This window comes from Pangasianodon hypophthalmus, chromosome 1, assembly GCF_027358585.1.
Source record: "Pangasianodon hypophthalmus isolate fPanHyp1 chromosome 1, fPanHyp1.pri, whole genome shotgun sequence".
Classification (NCBI taxonomy): domain Eukaryota; kingdom Metazoa; phylum Chordata; class Actinopteri; order Siluriformes; family Pangasiidae; genus Pangasianodon; species Pangasianodon hypophthalmus.
Genome location: NC_069710.1, coordinates 22448596 through 22454467, shown reverse-complemented (window position 1 = coordinate 22454467; position 5872 = coordinate 22448596).

Here is a 5872-nt window from a genome sequence, read left to right as displayed (position 1 = left end):
TGATCTCAGAAACAAATACAAGATTTGTCTTGCAATTTGCAATACAGAGTGTTTTACAATAGAGCACACAAGTGCTTTACAAGTGCTTTACAGTTGTTTGTCCAGCTGTTAGTATCACGTGGCAAAACTTCCCAAGACAAAGTGTTCGTCTCGGAAAGAGGTAACCCATCCTCCTAGACCAACAACTTTTTTTTTTTTTTTTTTTTTGCACCATCGGTGATCACACAAGGTTTATTCATGGGTTATGTACAATATTCACCATGTAATTGACCTGAAAATGAACAACTTTTCTGATTTCAATCCACAGAAATATGGATGCACTGCCAAATTACCTAGGCAACTGACATCAACCCATGTCTAACACTATTTTGCCCAGATGGATCGCTTCAGTACTCAGTTTTGCTTTGGGCCGAAATGATGCTCCTTGCTGGCTCAATGCCCTAGATGGAGAGGGGCTCACAGAGTCCTTATTGTCTGCAATGTGTGTCAGAGCAGTGCCTCTGAGAACCCTCTGACGGAAGCTGGAAGCAGAGTCTACTCGGTAAGCGACACTGAACAGATAATCACGTCCCCCAGCTGTTTGGAAAGCCACAGTCAAACAGCACACCCAGGGAGTCATCTTTCCTTGAAAGGCCTCAGCAAACTAAAGTGAATTTCAGTTCTGCGAATACATGACTGACTCATACATCGACGTACAGATGTTTGCAAATGTTTTGGTGATTTGTTCCGAAGATTCATTCCAACATGCAGATGAAAATGTTGTGCAGAGAAAGAATAGCTGCCATCTTTGCACATGAAAAATGAAGGAGCTGTGGTAGAGTTGCTTACATGAAACAAGCTGTAGTCAGATTGAAGAGGAACAGAACAACTATCATCTTCCTTAAAGCAAGAAGATTAAAGGACATTATAGGGTCATCCAGAAACCATATAGAGACCAGAATATTGAGAAAAGACAGGAAAAAGCATGGGCATGACATTCTCATTGCATTCACCACCACTGTGTATCATGAGCTGCACTGTATCTAATCAGACATGGCATGTCATTGAAATTAAATGATAGGTAAAGCAGATCATTATGTACAACTAGCAAACACAGATTACCTCATGCATGTCCCGTACGTACTTAAATCATTTAGTAACACCACACTGTACACCAGAGCCTGTATGATAGTGATTTTTGCCAGCGTACACAATCTAACAGTACAGTTATTTCTTTGTAAAGAAAAAGAGGATATTAATTTATGCTTATGCACAAGCTGGAAGCTCTGCCTTTGCTTTCTGATTAAATCTGACATTAGACCAATGCTCTACAAGGCTAACAGTCTCAGTACAAGGGGAAAAAAAAGAGATTTTATCTACCATGACCAAATAATCTCAGGAACTCTTATAAAGCATACAATCTTAATCTATTACACTTGGTCCTCCAACATATTGCCATAAACCTGTGCGCAGATTTCTGTTTGTTCCTCGTAACTGCATGTGGTTGTCAGTAAGACTGCCCTACTTTTGCCAAGCAACAGTGCGTCTCTGTGAGAAAGCGTGGAGAGAAGCTATCACTGTGCCTTTATCACAACCACATGGGCTTGTAGCTGCCCCATATGGCCAGAGTTAAGGAGCAAAGGGGAAGACTCCCAGCTAGTTTACATACACTATTTAGATTCTCCCTGCAAAGAATGATCTACTGGTAGCAGTAGAAGGGATCCCAAGGGGCTTTATTCCAGTGATAAGACATTATCCTTTGAAACAGGACCATTTCCGAAGAGGGAGCCTTCCATTTTTGTTTAAACATATAGCAGAGAATCACTTAACATCTAAATCTTGGTGAGACAGGACTACGTTCTGTAGTGGAAGAAGACGGGTGCAGTCTGTCCTTCTCCACAGCCAGGTATCACGTTGTAATGGTGCCCGGTGTTCATTACATACAAGGCGTTTGAGCTCCTGTGCCCAAGCACGTTCATTGTGTGATAATCGTGTTGTCACTGTGCAACAGTAATCCAACACTTGCCCTCATCCAGGCCGGCATCTGAGGCTACCTCTCCAGGGGTTCAGTATTACCTGCGGGCCTCTCAGTTTGTGTCTGAGAGGAGCGCACTGTTTGTTCCCACAAACTCTATTACTTATTACTTCTATTACTTTTTTGTATCCAGGGAAATTTAAGAGCCAGGGAACCAAAGTGGCATTTAAGCACTAGGGAAGGGGGCGGGCGGAGGGGGCTCACAGAAGTCCTCATAAACCATTCACTTCAGTTAAGACAAGGTGAACCTACAGGTGGGTATAATGAATTGCAGACAGAAGGCCTTCCTGATGAGGATTTGGAAAATATGACGGAATCCGACCTACTGATTATAAGAAAACTAAGCAACTTTAACAAATCTCTCTTACAACGTACTTCATTCATAGCACATGCAAACAGGTTTAATAGTGTGTTCTTGTCTCCAATAGTGTGTGGTGATAATTACACATATAAAATTGTGAACATCACCACTTCAGCAGTTCATATCTGCCTGTTCTCTTCTTTGTATAGTTAAGGGTACTTAGATACTTGGAGCCCACTATGAAAGGGGAACATAGAACCTAGAACCTTTAAGCATTTTCCCAGAAAGAATGCTTTAGTAGGGTTCTAGATTTCACCTGTCGTTTTTTTCCCCAAGTGTATATTACAGTTTTTCTTAACTGTTTATGAGAATGAATAATTGAGCTTACTCAATCTGCCAAACTATTTATTTTGGTAAAACCACACATATAATCACACACTGTCTCACATATAATCCATCGCAAAAAAAAAAAAAAAACATCAAATAGAAAAGTAACATACTGTATCTAACAGAAAAGATATGAACAGACTAGATTTTAATCCTACTTTCAAAAGAAAAATGGTAGTATTTATTTTGAAGAATGTTGTGCCTTTCTTTTCAATACATTTAGCACCAATTTCAGTATTTAAACAAATGTTTTTTCTTTAATTTTTAGAGTTGCTTAATAATTAATACTGGCAATAAAATTAACTAATGGATAACTTACACTCAGGATATGTACTGAATAATGAACTTGGAATGACTAGCATCTGTTTAGTTGTTGTTGAAATTCTGAATCTAAGTTCACAGGAAGGCAAATGAGGTCCTGTGTCCTACAAAGAAAAGCATCTAATTATGAGTGTGCAGTAAAACCACACAGGCCAATTTATAGTAATAAGCAAAGTAAACTAATGACCAAAGCCCTGGTATTGGGATTAAAACCACCCGTCTGTGTGCGTGTGTGGCAACAAATGAATACCAGACAGCTCCAACATGGAGTTTTTCATCGTTGCCATATACCACGAGAACATCTCTTGCAAACTAATCAGGTACTTCATAAGGAATGGATCACTAGCAGTGTGCCTGGAATCAGATGTACTACAAGCCCATGTTATGAGGAGTTTCTTGTAGATAAAGCAACAGCAGGCCCAAAGAGCAACTTAAGGGCCTTGCTCACACAGAAGGCAGTCTTGGCAAATGCATACTGCATGTGTGGTTTGTAAAGGCAGTTGCAAATGCACACAATTCAGCAAATTGGGAATGTAATTACAGTATATGTGCCTAAGTGTACTGTTCAGATGTCAGATATCAACTGGCCTAGAACCCATTCAAGACAAGTAGATTTTATAATCATCCCATCAATACATACAGGTACAGTGGGATGAAACATTGTACCTCAAGGATCAAGGAGTAACATAAAAGACTAAAGTGAGTAAGATACATAAGACTGCATAAAACAAGATTTTTCAAAAATGTGTTAACATTAAGTTGGAAACATCACTGCTGAATTAAAACATGTTTCACATTTGGTGAATCACTTCTAGAGAAATTCAGCTTGAAAAGTTGAATCAGCTAAACAATCTTCCTGTTGTACCACTAAGAGAAGTTATTTCACCCACCTACCATCTAAATTTTCTACTAATTTGTTGAAAATAAGTAACTTTTTTTTTTTTTTTTTGAAGGTGTCTTTACTTTACAGCATTTCTTTACATGTGCCTAAGACGGTACTGTAAATTCTACTGTAACAACTATACAATTATTCCCCTCTGGAAAATAACACCAAATAAATATATCTATACTCTATGTACAGTATCTCATTTAAGCAACCTGTGATAGATAGACTGTGGGAATATCAAGCCGGATGTCGACATACTTTAATAGTCACCAGAGGAAGCTTTTGGTTCTTCCTCTCCAAATCACGTCTGGGGTGGAGCATGCCAGGAGCGTCTGCCAGCAACACACACACACACAGCTGCCAGAATGAGTAGCAGAATAGACAGACTCTCATTCTGTGGAAGCTTACTACACTCTACTGGACTCTTAGAGTATAACAGCAAAATCGTCCTGTTTCCATACACCCTTAAGAGATACCAATCTGTAAATGGACTCCATTATCAGTCACAGTCTATTAAGTGTTTTTGTGTACAAATATATACTTAAGCTTTCTCAGAAATCAAACCAAAACATTACAGGAAATCAATTTCAAGATTTTTTTTTCCCCTCAGTTGCATAAGTTACAGATTTTCACTAGTGTTTAAAGAGTAAAGAATTCTTGACAAGCCTGATAAGAATCTTTACTTCTTCTAATTAGGGAATAATGGTTTCCATCCCTGGTGCTGCAAGACCTCTGCTCCAACACGCCCATGTCCATGCTTGGTAATCAGCTGACCAATCAGAGTTGGGTCAGGAGTGCTGTAGAACAAAATTTGCAGGGGTCCTTTAGCACCAGAATTCAGAACCACCGTATTAAAGGTTCTCTGCAGCATCATTTAATCTGACATTTAAGCTTAATAAAGCTCCCTCCCTAATCCCTACTGAGTTTAAAAGACTATTATACTTGTGTTTTGACCCATGTTTCTGTTGTCGCTGTGGGACTGTCAAGACAGCATTTCAATCACATTGACCAATGTCCAAAATGTTTAATGTTTTAAATCAACTCCATTGCTAAACCTTAAATCCCTAGCCTACAACAAATGAGAGGATTTAGCACAAGTTCATAAATTTTTCCAGCTAACGATGCAAATGAAACATGTTGGCGCTCTGGCAGTGCAACGCCTGGAAAGCATCACACTCCCTCGCATCTGTGGAGCTGGTTTAAGGTAGGGTAGCATTTCTTTTGTTTTGTATATTAACATTTGGATGTGTTCAGCTGAACTCCCTATTAGCATTATAATGGTTTCAAGCTGACATGTAAAAGTGAAATATAAAATATGTTCTACTTTTAAGTTAAATGTTGCTTATTACTAGGGGCGTAACGATCGGATGATTTGGATGGATGCACCTATTTAAAAGGCAATGGTTGAAATTAATCAAGGCAAGAATCATAAATTGATTATCCACAATAACTGACCAGAAACAAAGAGACAATTATGTAATAATTGAGATTTTTAAACTGATGTGTAAATAATTTAATAGGCTAGCAAGGTCACTTGCCCATAACTCTGGTACTTACGATAGTCATCATGATTTGCGAATTGAAAGTAGGCCCACTCCAGACTCTGAATGAAGTTGGTCACGTATCGATCAGAGGCTACTAAATCTAATATCACATCATAACATATCAAAGCAGATTCAGTTGTATTGTCAAATATCAAATTGTTGCCTTAAGAATCAAAAACATATTGTATTGTGTGGAAGCCTGAGGTTTATACCCCTACTTGCTGTTACACTACACATCAGAGCTTCTCTATTCCACACCATGATCGCCACATATTTGGGGTTTTCCATGTTCCATCACAGCGCAGGAAACCCTTGCTAATCAGCTGATAAAAGGAATTAGCAAAAGCATAGGGCACCCAGCACTTGGACTGAGAACTACAGTTGTACATGCGACAGTAATTTCAAGAGGAAAGTCCAGC